We start from the raw sequence: 15,436 nt of genomic DNA, 5'->3' as shown, positions 1-15,436 counted from the left end.
TTCCATCAGGCCTTGCCTGAAAGAAGAGCCTTCCCCTGCATCCACCATCATCTCCAGGGAGGGAAAGGCAAGCCAGTTCCATCAGGCCTTGCCTGAAAGAAGAGCCTTCCCCTGCATCCACCATCATCCCCAGGGAGAGAAAGGCAAGCCATTCCATCAGGCCTTGCCTGAAAGAAGAGCCTTCCCCTGCATCCACCATCATCTCCAGGGAGGGAAAGGCAAGCCAGTTCCATCAGGACTTGCCTGAAAGGAGAGCCCTCCCCTCCTTCCACCATCATCCACAGGGAGAGAAAGGCAAACCAGTTCCATCGGGCCTTGCCTGAAAGAAGGAAGCCCTCCCTCCATCCACCATCGAGAAGGAGAGAAGACAGCCCAGCTCCTTTGAGCCGAATCAGAGTAAGAAGAAGGGCCCTCCCTCCAGTCCATCTGCCATGGTCCAGGCCTCAGAGGGAGAGAAGATCTGCTGGACTTCCCCCCTTCCCCACTGCCATTCCCTTCTCCTTTTGTGTCTTGTCTCTTTAGATTGTAAACATGAGGGCAAGGAAATGTCTAATTAACAATTTGTAAGCTGTTCTGATAGCTTTTTGGCTGAAGAGCAAGGCAATAATAATAATAATAATAATAATAATGGTAAATGTTAGCAGAAACAGCATCTGCTGGTCTCATCTCTCTCCTCACCTGACAGAGTAACTATGCAGTTTGGTGACCCACCTACTGCAGCAGCAGCAGCAAAGGTGCAGGCAGACTCCTTAGAGGGAAAGACAGCAGATACTTTCCTGCCAGCACATGCAAGACATACATCGGGGACACTGGTCTCTAGGAAGTACTGTATTAAAGAACACAAATCACTGTGTTATTCTCAAGGTGCTCCATGCTGGCCTCCTCACAGCCACCTCCTCTTGCTCCACAGTAGGCATTTGGTTATTCAAGCCCCACTTGTTCAAATACATGCAACTGGGGTGTCACTTTGTCCATTCACCAAGAATCTCATCACTGAGCACCTGAAGCAAGGACAGCAGTCCCTTCAGCACAGCTGCTAATCTGGGAACCATCATCCTAATTTTATAGCAAGGATGATGAACTGTTGGTCCTCCAGATAATTGTCGATGTTTAACTCCCACATTTCCTTACCAATGGCTATGTTAGCTGTCTGTCTGAAGTTGTAGCACAAAGCTTTAGGACAGCCAATGGTGCCTACTCCTGGTCTATCCCAACTTAAACCCTTCATATGATAACTGGTCACAAATTCTCCATAAGGTGACTTCTATCCCTATCAGAAATGTGCAAAACCACACAACCTACTCCATACCACAAGTGCTTTTGCTTTCCTGAACACAGAATTCTGTGCTGGGCCCAGTACTATTCATCATCTTTATTGATGACTGGGATGAAAGAATGGAGTGCATACTTATCAAATTTGCAGAAAACACCAAATTAGGAGGGACAGCTAATATCCCAAAGGTCAGGATCAAAATACAAAATGACCTTAATAGATTAGAAAGCTGGGCCAAAACTAACAAAATGGATTTCAACAGGGAGAAATGTAAGGTACTGTACTTAGTCAGAGGAGGACAATCAAAATGGCGAAAGGATCTGGAAACCATGCCCTATGAGGAGAGGATTAGGGAACTGGGTATGTTTAGCCTAGAAATGAGACATTAAGAGGAGATATGATCGCCCTGTTTAAGTATTTGAAGGGGTGTCATATTGAGGATGGAACAAACTCGTTTTTTGCTGATCCAGAGAATAGGACCCGGAGCAATGGATGCAACCTACAGGAAAAGAGATTCCACCTCAACATTAGGAGGAACTTCTTGACAGTAAGAGCTGTTTGATAGTAGAAAACACTCCCTTGGAGAGTGATGGAATCTCCTTCTTTGGATGTTTTTAAACAGAGACTGAATGGTCATCTGCCAGGGGTGCTTTGATTCTGTGTTCCTGCATGGCAGGGGGTTGGACTGGATGGCCCTTGAGATCTCTTCCAGCTCTATGATTCTATGAACACGGCTATCACATGCTTTGAGAAATTTTTGTGACTACAGTCGGCCCTGCTTATACATAGATTTTTTATACACGGATTCAAGCATACACGGTTTGAAAATGTTAAAAAAAAAGTATAAATTTCAAATATCAAACCTTGATTTTCCATTTTTATAAGGGATACCATTTTGCTATGTCATTATATTTAATGGGACGAGCAGACACGGATTTTGTTATACACGGGGGATCTTGGAACCAAACCCCTGCGTTTAACAAGGGTCCACTGTACATAGCTTTTTGCTTTTGAAAATAAAATTACTCCTCAAATCCCCATTAAAGAGACAAACAGGATAGAAAATTGCCATTATGTTAGTTTGTGGTTCTTTTAACAGTTCCTTGGAAGAAGGGTGAGGGAGGTATACATGTAATAAAGGAAGATAATATCCACGGTTCAAGGAATGTCAGAGACATCACAGGATAAATTCTGTTACCACAACTTTTATTTATTTGCTCCAGATTAACTTCTGTCAATTAAAATGAAATTTGTTCCCTACTAAAGGTGTTCAGGATTACAACCCAAGCCAGAGAATATATTTTTATTACTCCTAATCAGAAACAGTAATTTCTGTCTGTTTTTTTTCTATGGATTTTGCAAGCTGAAGATGATAGTTTTATCCATGACTACCAGAAAAGGCAAACTAACATGCAAACAGCAGCAGTTTCTGCTCAGTATCTAAAAGAAAAGGGGAGATCCAGTTATCAGGGAATGTTATGTCCTCATATGAATATTTCTAGGTGCTTTGTTTTCAAATGGAGACAACTTCTTTCAAACATCCTTGAACCACTGCAATAAGGAAAAGGAGTAGGGCTTATCTCAGGGGCTACATGGGGGGGGGGGAGGGAGTCCTTGAGCAGGATAGCCTATCAAAGCCTTCTGAAAGAAGGCTAAAACAGGGGCCACTTTATTATTTCTAGATTTTAGGCTTACTGTTTTTAGCTTATGGTTTTATATTCTTCATGGTGTTTAATTGATCTATTCGGTGCCACAGGCATTCATGCAGAATTGTTATAACTTGCCTTCCAGATCCACGTTCTATCATCTACCATAGATTTCTTTACTCAGCAGACCAGGGATGGGCAACTGCTTCAGGGACCAATGTTCATATATTGTTTTTCTGCAGCAGGCCACACCTCTTGATTCATTAGCAAAAATCAGTGTTAAGTGACCAGAAGTTCACTCCCAGTTCAATTCTAGGTTTTGGGGTGATTTTTGGCCAATTTTCAGGAGTTGGAGGGAGTAAGAAGTAAATTTCTGGAAAGTATGGGGTGGGGTTGAGGTTTCACCCCACCAAAATTAGGGTGGGTGAGCTTTGGAAAGCTTGGGGAGACCTTGGTGACTGCAGAGAAAAGATTGGAAGCTATAATTTTCTGTTTCTACCTGTCCATTCCCACCCCTCATATCATACAAATAGAAATACTCCCTTTTCACCTTTCTTCCTCCAAAACCATTTGCTGAAAAAAGGCTTATTCAGTGAAGCCTCTTCCTCACCTTTTAATAGCATGCCAAGATACATACCAGTAGTTGACTGTGGCCTCCAATGTGCAAACCTGCCTTATCTGCAGACAAGTAAGGGCAGACAAACATGCAACACACTAATATATATCTGCCGCTCTTCAGTTAAAAGCAGCATCAAAGCTTTGGACCAGTGCATAGTTGGGTAGGGTGAAGGAGGGCTGGCCTTTGCTCCGCTTCATGATCGAGATAAGTACCCATCATAAAGGTAGCCTTGTCTTTTGCTTATACTGTACCATGCAAGAGGAAAAACAAGGCTTCTGCTCTAATGTTAGGTAAATATTAACACTGCATTCCCATTGCCAGGGTGGCTTTGCTCCAGCCACACCCCATGGAATCTGTACCTGCCACAGCAGTTTGATTCTGCCTAGCTGTATGCAGAACTGCATGTGGTCACATCAAGGGATATTAAAGGTTAAAGACTGTGGTTTGACGAGTCTAAAGAGTGCATGAAGCAGAAGAGCTAATACTGCAATTCAAAGCTATACTTTACTTAAATTGCAGGCCTTCTTAATAAAATTGGAATTATACCATACTGTTTTTGTTCTGACATCACACAGTATGAAGATCAAAGTCTACACTGGTAAGCAAAAAACATTGGTGTGGCTAAAGTTGGACCTGAACTTTGAAGACTGGAGGACTCTAAATGACCATCAAACAAATGCAGTGAATAAACTCAGAATTAGCACCTAGGCTGGTCCAGGCAAGCCAGCACCCAATAGGACCAATGCTGCTCATTACAGAGTCCTTTCTTATTTAAAAACAATGCAGCCCAACGATAGTCAATAATATGCAGATGATTTACAGATGTTCATTTTATTATTTTTACTTTAACAAAGTATTAACTTTCTCTAGAAAAAAAATTGAAACTCTACGTGCTCAGAATATGTTCTGAAATAAAATTAAGAGTGACAAAAATTTTGGGGGTGTGTGTTGATTTAACACATCAAGAAGTCTGAAGGAGTATAAAATTATGGAATAACAGAAGTTGGAGCCAAGACAGAGATCTGAAGACGTGGGGAAAAACTGAAAAAATCTGGACATTCCCTCATCATCATCATCTCCCCAAAACATATAATTAAAATAATAATTATAGTTTTAACACTAACATTAAAAACATTACATCCCTCTATTAAAATACTTTTATTTAAAAACATTCCGTTCTCAAAAACATTGCTAAAAACACTTTGGAATAACATTTTTGCCTGCTGATGGAAGAGCCACATAGAGAGTGCCATTGTGAAAATGGTGGGCCTGACAGAAGAGGAAATTACAAAGCATGGGAGCAGCCACCAAGAAATCCCTGACTTGGCACAAATTGAGACCTGTGTCCAGTTCTGGCCACTGTATTTTAAGGACACTGACCATTGAAAACATACCTACAGAAAGATGACCAGGATGGTGAGGGATATGGTAAAAAAAAAGGTCAAGATTCTGTTTCAAGCAGACTGAATACAGTATAAAGTTTCACCAGAGTACAGTACTTATGCAGAGGTCTAGGAGAGTGAAAGCAGACGGCTAGTCAGCCATGCAAGCGAGCTTGCTTGGTACATAACCAGTCAGTGGTCATTTGAGTAGAGGTGGAGGTAGGGTTGCCATAAGTCTGGACCTCCAAACTGGGACATATGTAGGGCAACATTTTCAAATGTAGGGCACATTTTTTTAAAATGGAGGAGGGACCCCCCTCTCCCTCTCCGTCTCGCCCCCCCTCTCTTCCCCCCCCCTCCCCGCCCCCCCCCCACCCGCCAAAATGAAAAAATGATGATTTTTAAAAATGTAAATACATTTAATTTAAATTAAATACTGGAAAAAATACACTTTAAAAATACATTTAATTAAAATAAATAAAAAATACACTTTAAAAATACATTTAATTTAAATTAAATACTAGAAAAAATACACTTTAAAAATACATTTAATTTAAATTAAATACTGGAAAAAATACACTTTAAAAATACATTTAATTAAAATAAATACTGTACTGGAAAAATACACTTTAAAAATACACTTAATAAAAATAAAAATAAACACTTTAAAAACAGCACACTTAACCAAAATAAATACTGTAAATGGGCACCCACCTCCTCCTCTTCCTCCTCTTCCTCCTCCTTGGTGCCAAAAAAGGGCAAAGGAAATTGCCCTTTCCTTCCCCTCTGGCTGCAGCCCGGCCCAACAGAGGAGGAGCTCCTCCTTCGGAGCCTGGCTGGCCAATGGGGGCAGACTGGGGCTGGAACAGCCCAGCCCCCTGCCAGCCCTCACAGGCTCCGGCCTGGAGAAGGGGCGGGTTGTTCAGCCCCAGACTCAGAGGAGGAAGTCCTCCTCATTAGCCCTGTGCGCGGCCCTGCAAGTGCAGAGGCCTTGTCTTGAAGGGAGGGTAGGGCAAGACAAAGAGCCCTTTCCCCTCCCTCTGGCGCAGAGTCCTCCTTCGCTCTGCCTCTCCTCCTCCTCCTTTTCTGAGGCGGGTGGCTGGCTGGCCGGCTGCATGGGTGGCCGCGGCCAGAGGGAGCGCGCAGGGGGCAGAGGAGGAGGAGGCGGACGCGGAAGTGGGTGGCTGGCCGGCTGCATGAGCAGCCGCAGCCATAAAGAAGGCGCGCATGGGGGCGGAGGTGGCTGCAGGCAGGGCAGACCCGGTTTTGGCACAAAACCGGACCGTGACCATGCCAGCACCCCCAAAAGCGGGTTTGGCACGCCTGCAGCCGGGTTATGGCATCCCTAGGTGGAGGTGTAGCCGGAACTATCTGGCAGTCCCTGCATAGCCTGGCAAAATCACTGCATAAGGTGGTATGGAATAGTTGCTTGCATAACACCAAAAAAAAAAATGCAATAGTTACATTAGTGTGACATCTGGTTCCACTAAGGAAAGCCTATAGGGGATTCTGGCCCAAGTCTTCTCAGGAATGGGTATTTTTTTGAGAAGAAGAAAATGTTAAGGGGAGACATGACAGTGATCTTCAGATATCTAAAGGCTGTCCCATATAAGTTGTAGCTTACTGATATTTGTTCTCTATTATTCAGGCTAGAATGAATAGTTAGAAATAGCATGGAGGCAGATTCTGGTTAAACATTAGGGGCATTTCCTATAGTAAGAGCTGTTCAACAATGCAACAGATGACCTTGGGACAGGTGACTGGCTCTCCTTTGCAAAAGGTAGTTTTGGGCCCGGTACAGACCGCCCAAAAAGGCCGGTCTTCCGGTGCCTTGTTTTTTTCCGCGAGGAAGCTGCAGCAGACAAACTGCGCAGCTTCCCCACGAAGCAAAAAGAACCCACAAAAAGCAGTACTGACGCCGCAGTGCGCCAATGGCTCATTCACAACGTTAGTATCGTGCTGCAACGTGCGGATGCTAAGCTTCCTTCACGTCAAAATGGTGGTGCCCATCTGTACAGGGTGCCACCATTTTGACGTACGGAATACGTTGTAGGGTTGCGGGGCGTTTGTAAGCGATGCCCCGAGGCAACCTTAGCACGTCATCAAGACGTGCCACAAGGCCCGTCTCTACCAGGCCTTGGACACCCTTCTATCAGAGAAGCTGATGTTAAATCTTTCCTTCAGCAGGAGGCTGAAACTAGTTGACTCCCAAGGTCCCTATAAATCTCTGGAGGTTCTTTTAAACAAGGAAAATCTGCAAGACAGTCTGCAAGATAAGCTCAAAACAGTGAGAGTTTGTGTGCATGTGTTCAGACTGACCCTGCAAATTCCCCAGAGGTACAAATGGCTAGTTTGTTGTTAGTGTCTGGGTTACACATTTTCTGCACATCAGTGCTCATGCTGACAGTGCAGATCTCAGAGACCAGAGGCAGCTAATATGCTTACATTCCATACTGAACAGTACTTGCAGTGGTTTGTTTGGGATTTTGTTTTTGTTTTTTGGTAGATATAGGGATGACCAAACTACCACTAAATTATACCTGCTAAAACATTCTATTGAAATTCTGTTGTCAAACATTATGTTAGTGCTAAGCAGTTTCACACATTTGACTATGATGGGTAAAGAGAAAACAAAACACAAGATTTCCTTAACTATTTTATTCACCTAGAGTTAATTTTCTTTCAGTAAACACAAATATGAGAACAAAATAGGTGAGGAGGCAGGACAAAAGTAAGAAGACTTCTGAGAATCGCTGTATGATGATCTATTCATAGTGGTCTGCAGTAAATTGCAACAGCTAACAATTACACAAAGCAGAAGCAGCTTTTTAGCTGCAATGGGGACACTACCCACTGTGACATGTCCCACTTTAGTTGTTTACTCCTCCTGCTAACTAGTTATGGACTTGGTAGACTACAAAAATGTGCAAGCGGTGAAAGACCTACTGCATCAATCTGAAAGACAGGTGTTTTATGGAAGAGCAAAACGGAGGTACTACCAAAAACATGCAAGAATCAAACAGAGTGGATGGGCAGTAGATGGCCTCACCCCTTACTAACAAAAGAGTGGAAGCAAGCACCCTAGTAGCAGTCATCTCTTGGAAGTGAGAGCACAGCAGGTAGCCTAATGCTGCCAGTAGTGTCCTGTAAATGCGTAGGCTAATTCTGTCTTTAGCTAGAGCCAACAAGAGCAGTCACAGCCCCCCCCCCCGAAGTTGCCTTGTTTTACCGACAGCAATACAGTATAGCCCTCTGTGTTGCCAGACCAGCTCAGGATTGGCAGGTACACATGAGGCGGCCTATATAAAATTAGAGAGTTTATGAGAGCGTGAACTCTCACAGGAATGTACACCACTTTGAGGTTTTATATAGGCCTGCCTCATGTGGGACATCTCATTCCCCTCGGCCTGTACATTAGGAAGAAGGGGACCAGCTAAGATACACAACAGATGAACACTTGCATCCTTTGGCACATAGCTTGTGGCCATTTTGCTACATACTCAGCGCTTAGTCTGTTTTGAGTAGGGCTGTTTTCACACTAACCAGCTCAAAAATTATGGGATTTGGTTCTCCTCTGCCCCCCTCAAACAAAAATATATTTAATATAGATGGGCCTCAGACCTGCTTTTAGATCCTATCCAGTGATTTGTACTTTCTTTCCCCCCTTCTGTTGTCAGCCCTGTCTTTCACTATATAGCAAGGACTAGCTGAGACACAGCAAGGTATTACCTTCAACCCTGCCCCTGCCACCCAGGACAACTACTAATCAAGTCTGCCCTCAGCAATTAATGCCTTTTTGTTGTCCTCTATTCTATGTCACCATTGTTTATCTGACGTGTGAATCTTACATGCATGCAAGTATATTACACATAGGTATGCATCATACTAGCCTCTCTGTCTCTCTCATGCACAACTGCAGTTCTTACTGAGACAGCTTGAGGAAGCTGTACAAATTTGGAGGAGGATGCAAATCTTGCTATAGCAGCAGACTCTGTGAACTTGGGGGGGAGGGGGGAATCTGTGAGCTACTTGTGAGCAGGATTTTCCATTCCTGTTTAATTGAATGGAACCTGAACATCTCTATAAAATAGCTTTTCTCTCAAGATCCTTCTCAAGATCAGAGCCTACCATCTCTCCAAATGAAGCCACAGTTTTAGTCATCTGCCCCTGAGGAACTGCAACACGGATGAACAAAATGTAGAGTGTGTAAAGATTGGTTGGATTGCTACCCCTTTTAGCCCTAACCACTACAGCCATAAAGATGAACACTGGGAGCTGCAGTCCAGCATCTAGAGGGCTATACTTTTCCCCACCACTGAATTAAAAGGCAATCTTTTGATCAAATAGCTAACACCCCAGAAGACAGGATCAAAATTCAAAATGACCTTAATAGATTAGAAAGCTGGGCCAAAACTAACAGAATGAATTTGAACAGGGTGAAATGTAAGATACTACACTTGGGGTGAAAAAATTAAATACACAGATACCAGGATGGGGGAGATCTGGCTTGACAACAGTACATGTGAAAGGGATCTAGGAGTTCTAGTAGACCACAAGTTGTACATGAGTTAACAGTATGATGCGGCAGCTAAAAAGATCAATGCGATTCTAGGCTGAATCAATAGAAGTACTATAGTGTCTAGTTAGATCAAGCGAAGTATAGTGTCACTCTATTCTGCCTTGGTCAGGCCTCACCTGGAATATTGCGTCCAGGTCTAGGCACCATAATTCAAAAAGGATATTGAAAAGCTGGAGTGTGTCCAGAAGAGGGCAACCAAAATGGTGAAAGGTCTGGAAACTATGCCTTATGAGGAGAGACCTAGGGAGCTGGGTATGTTTAGCCTGGAGAAGAGAAGGTGTTAAGGGGTGATAGGATAGTCCTCTTTAAGTATTTGAAGGGATGTTATATTGAGGAGGGAGCAAGCTTATTTTCTGCTGCTCCAGAGACTAGGATATGGAGTAATGGATTGAAGCTACAGGAAAAGAGATTCCACCTCAACATTAGGAGGAACTTCCTGATAGTAAGAGCTGTTCAACAGTGGAACACACTCCCTCAGAAAGTGGGTCTCTCTTCCTTTGGAGGTCTTTAAACAGAGGATGAATGACCATCTATCAGGAATGCTTTAATTGCAAGTTCCTGCACGGCAGGGGGTTGGACTGGATGGCCCTTGAGGTCTTTTCAAGTTCAATGATTCTATGATCATTTTTCTCAACAACCTCCAAGGCATTTGAAGCCCAAATCTTTAAATGGGCTTAACATCAAATCCAAACACAATATAGAAAAACCAGGACAGATTACTTGAAGTTTAAATATTGTAGGGCAATCCTATCTGAAAACTGGAAGAATGAGGTAGAATAATTTTTCTCATTTTACTTACTCTTATTTTTGCCTTTATTTTGCGAAGAATATGTCTGTTCTTGTATCATTCTCAAACATCTGGATGCTGCATTATTTCCTTTTTTTTCTTGAACACTGACTAAAAAACCGCCTCTCCAAGTTATGACTCCTAACCAAAGACTGGGATACTCTGTTGTATAATGGTCAACTCTAGCTGTCTCTTTTCATTCACCTGCATGGAAATGGTCTGAAAAATAAAACACACCTCAAAAAACTATTCCACCATTTTCTTGAAGCTGAAAGTTGGATGCTACAAGGCTGAAACCAAGGTTTTTTAAAAAGATGACCACCTCTTTGAACAACTGGCCAACTTAAAGGTCCCTTCTTTTTCCAGAGACTACTGCACTAAACAAACTCCATTGAAGTAAATGAGAAATGAGTTATGTTTCACTGAAATTAATAGAGCAACTTCTCTGAACTGGGATCCTTTTGTTTATATCAGGAATTTTCAAATTCAAGAGAAGGCAAAAAAAAAAAAAAAGAAGAAGAAGAAGAAGAAGAAGAAGAAGAATTGCTCAAGGAAAGTGATATAATATGATAGGCAATTTGCTTAATCCCAATATTGACAAAGGTTCACTTTACCCTTTAAGCAAAACAAAAATTCTCTATGTGAGGATAGCAACGTTTTTCCAAAACCATTTTAATGTGATGATGCCTTTAGAAAGCACTATTTTCTTCATCTCCCCCCCCCCCCATTCTGTCCCTCTCCTAAGGCAGACACACCAGTTTCCTATTGTAGAATCACTTCTTATTCAGCCCCCTTTTGCACTTCCCATAGCAACTGTGCAAACCAGCTCGGAAGGTCAGCCTCTGAGTTTTTTGAATCAGGAATTTATAGCAGTCTGACTGCTTTGTGCTTGTGCAATGATTTAAGAAGCAACTGAAGACTGGCTCCTATAATGAAGCTGACACTATATATTATAACACTTTTTGAACTTTTCATAGGCCAAGTACCACTGCCAATCCAAATTAAATGTTGGATGATTCACTGTTATAGCCAAAGAGACTTGGGAAGAATCTAGCAGCAAATTTAAGATCAATTTATTTATTTCAGCCTGGCCTTTTATGAATTTCAATCTACTTGTTCAGAAGCACTTATAAAGTACAATATTAAAGTTAGAAGGTTTTAAGCATTGCTGCATGGTTATGGAAGTGGGTGGGGTGTAAAAGGATACAGAAAGATGCAAATTGTGACCCTGACCATAAGAACTGTATAACATGATACAACTCTGTCAAGGGGCTCGTCTATTAGTCATGAAGTGTTAAAACAATAAAATCTGCTTGTTGCTGTGTGCCTTGAAGTTCTTTCTGACTTATGGTGACCCTATCCTAAAAAACACTAGATCCCCTCTGATCTTGGAAGCTAAAGCAGGGTCTGCCTTGGTTCATACTTGAATGGGAGACTGCCAATGATTACCAGGTGCTGTAAGCCAGGGGTAGGCAACCCTTTTGAGCCGGGGGCCGGGTTGCTGTCCCTCAGACAACTGGGGGGGCCGAAGCCAAAAAATAAATAATTAAATAATTTTTAAAAATTAAATAAATAAATAAACCAGGACAAATGTATGAAATTTTTTTCAAATGGAGGGCACTTTTTAAATAAAAAATGGAGGACATGTGAAAAAATTTACTGATTTTTAAAAAAATGTTAAGATAAATGCATGTTTCTGAGGCTTCTATAGACAATTGCCCCACCATGCCCCTCGCGCGAGACGCCAAAGGCCCTGGCAGCAATTGGCGGCAGGACCAGGCTGGGGCCAGTCCCAAGGCCTTGCCGGGCCGCATCCGGCCCGCGGGCCGCAGGTTGCCTACCCCTGCTGTAAGCTATATTTCAAGGGAAAGAACTGGCAAAACCACCTGACTGTTCTTTGGTTAAGAAAACCCTACAAAATTCACCATAAGTTGATAGGCAGCTTGAAGGCACATGGGGTCTTCTTGGCAAGATTTGTTCAGAGGCGCTTTTGCCTTTACCTTCCTCTTAGGCAAAGAGTGTCACCCAGCAGGCTTCCATGGCTAAGTGGTGATTCAAACACTGGCCTCCAGAGTTGTCCAACACTCAAACCACTAAACCACTATACCATGCTAAAAATCTGCTTAATCGGAGGTCTAGGTTTTTTTTTAAACAGGAAAATTTTATGAGAATTCTTTTGTTACAAGTGAGACTGTGATGTAAACTCATATATTAATATACACATTGTGTTAAGACACCACAGTCTCTCCCTCTTACTTCTGATAATGGACTATGTGAAAGAGTGATTATTAACCGCCATCAGAGAAAACTGTCCCCTGTTAAAACTGTTAGTGTCAGTCAGAGTTGCGCTTCTGTCAGTTAAGTCATTGCCTTCGTCCCAACCTTGTACCACACCAGTATCATTCCTGTAGGATTCGTTCTGCATGATCTCACATTAGGAACTATGCTCTTGGGCCCTCCCTAAGCTTTGATTTCTGCCATATCTGGTACTCCTATATGACTGCAACAGTCATACCGGAGCCAACAAGTAGTTACTTTTGCCAAGAAATAACACATTTTAGATAAATATTCATTTCAACGTAACAGTACCGGTATTCTGCTAGCTAAACAAGCATTAAGATAACAGTTTTATAAAACAGAGTACCATTGTTCAATACATCTGTACTAATTTTTGAATAATAAAAATTAGACTCCACCTCTTTCCCCAGAAGCAAGCCCCACCATGTCTGAAGGAGAATATACCAAGATAATTATGAATTAGATTAAAATTTAAGAAACATACAACTTTAGAATCAGAGCCACTAATCTCTGCAGTCTCAGCATTTTGCATTTGGCACTCAACCATTTACAATGCAATGCTCTTAAACTACATGTTATTGTTCTGGGTATGTGTTCAAAACAATTTACCCATGGATAATGTCAGTATATAGCCCTACTGTGGTTTGCAACTATGGGAAGATTAGGAACCAGACAAATTAATTGCGCCTAATTACGACAGACCAATCATTTTAGAAGAGAGATTCCTATGAAATTAGAAAAAAGGAACTTAGGGGAGAAAAGAATAATAACTTGTTTCTGAAGAAGGCAAGGCACCACAACCCAATATTTCCAAAGGGATGATATCTGATCTGGAGAAGCACACAGGTTAATTTTGTTTTACTGTAAATCTCAGATTCAGCAGTTGATAGATTTGCTTTTACAGCTAAAGATAGTGGGGAATACAAGCAAGTTCCTTGCTTTAGGTTGGGTTTTAAGGTAGTTCCTGTGTCTGACAAGGTTGAAGGCTATTGCCCCATGCTTTTAATTTCAATCCCATACTTTTCTACCTAAATTTAAGCCCACTGACCTCAATGGGATGCAGTCCTTGTAAACTGGGAACAGGACTGCACCTTTAGAGGTGATTACTATTTTGTTGCATCCTGATTTAAAAACCAAGTCTATATTAATTAGCTCATTTTGAAACAAGCTATTGGTGTTTGGTTTCTTTCAAGTAATCTAAGAACAAACAGGTTTCATATATTTTGTCATAAAACTGTATACTTGCCAATTCCTTAGTACTGCAATTATAAAACAAGTACTGTACCATCCTTTAAGCATGTTCATTCAATCCAGTTACCTTCCCCATCTTTCCCAATTTAGTACAATTTAGAAAAATGGTAATGCATTAAACATTTATAATGCCATGGGTATCAATATGAAGTTTTAATTTATAGAGAAGAATGAGCCTGATGAATAGGCCAAGAGCATCTGGACAGTTAGAAAAGCAGATAGATTACTCGTTAGTACACCTGACCACAATTCATGTTCAGTATTCCTGTCTGCTGAAACCCTTAAATATTCCAAAATGCTCTGAAGGAACTAATCTTTCCATCTTAGATCCAGAGTATCTCTTGTGCCAAGAGGTCACATGTCTTCTGATTTAGGGAAGCACAGATTTAGAAACTGCTTCAAGGGCCATCTAGTCAGTAACACACAACAACAGCACTCCTGAAAGTTGCCTATCCATCATCTGTTTAAAGACCTCCAATGAAGAAGAGCTTACCCTTCCCAAGCAGTCTATTGCATCGTCGAACAGTTATTATACTAAAAAAGATTCTTGCTAATATTTAGGTGAAATATCTTTTCTTGGGAAAGGAGAAGACTGGGCCACATATAATAACAATGAAATTTTCACTGATATACAGCTTGAACCAGTATAAAACTATAAGCATCTAATGCTAGAAAGGACTGTGGCAGTAATTAATCTCTTGAAAAAGGAAGTGCTTAAAGCCCTGATGTCAAAGAATCCATTAAATTCCCTTTTGCACAGAAGCAGAGAACCAGTGTAGCAGTGTAGTGTAGTGGTTTGAGTGTTGCCTAGTGCCACCATAAGTCAGAAATGACTTGAAGGCACACAACAACAATGAGTCCACAGCCACATAGTGTGATAGCATAATGGTTAAAAATAGCAGGGACACTGCCACATACACAGGAGACTTTGCAACCTAGTGCACGCTTGCCAGCTCCACCCATGGTTTGTCCAAGCTAATTTCAGAGATCAAATTTCCCTTAGATACCTAAATAATTAACAAAAGGGTGAACTCCAGCAGCTCATAACTTCTAGGTGGGATTGATCTCCGGTACCTCTTAACTTCTAGGTGGGAATCTTGGACACTCCTGAACTTCTTCTAAAATGGAAGCGGTAGCAGAGTGACAGACACTTACACTGGAAGACTTTTACCATACTCCAGTTAATATGTTGCTGTGTGCAAGTCACTTCTGACTTATACAGAGCCTAAGGCAAACCTATCACAGGGTTTTCTTGGCAAGAAGCCACTGCTTCCACATGAGGCTGAGATGGTATGACTTGCCCAATGTTACCCAGTAGGCTTACATGACTGAGTGGTGATTCAAACACTGGTCTCTAGAGTCCTAGTCCAATATGCAAACCACAAGGCTCACTGTAATCCAATTGGGATGTAACTAAACCACATGTCATCGTATCCAAGGAAGATGTCCCAAGGATTGGGCACAGCTGATGCACTAGCTTTAACTGTGCAAATGCACTCCTTGCCACTGCAAAAATGTGAGCATCCAGGGTCAGGTCTGAATCCAAGAATACACCCAAGATGTGGGGTTGTAATCCCTGTTTCCTGATCAGCTTCCCTGGA

At 42.0% G+C, this 15,436-nt stretch overlaps 1 protein-coding gene across 2 annotated transcripts in view; it reads right to left on the bottom strand.

Annotated features, from left to right (window-relative positions):
• Window positions 1-15,436, bottom strand: part of KLC4 (kinesin light chain 4) — a 76,957-nt gene that overhangs the window by 56,497 nt on the left and 5,024 nt on the right. Inside the window, exon 1 of one of the 2 annotated variants that reach the window (XM_042446860.1) lies at window positions 3,557-3,694. The exons of the other annotated variant lie outside the window; for it this stretch is intronic. The gene's annotated coding sequence lies outside the window, so the exon portion shown is untranslated. Of the gene's footprint in view, window positions 1-3,556; window positions 3,695-15,436 lie in introns of those variants that run through there. 2 annotated transcript variants of the gene reach the window in all.

This window comes from Sceloporus undulatus, chromosome 1 (assembly GCF_019175285.1).
Source record: "Sceloporus undulatus isolate JIND9_A2432 ecotype Alabama chromosome 1, SceUnd_v1.1, whole genome shotgun sequence".
Lineage (NCBI taxonomy): Eukaryota > Metazoa > Chordata > Lepidosauria > Squamata > Phrynosomatidae > Sceloporus > Sceloporus undulatus.
The sequence above is the reverse complement of the archived record's forward strand: the minus strand, read 5'-3'. Positions and strand labels throughout refer to the sequence as shown.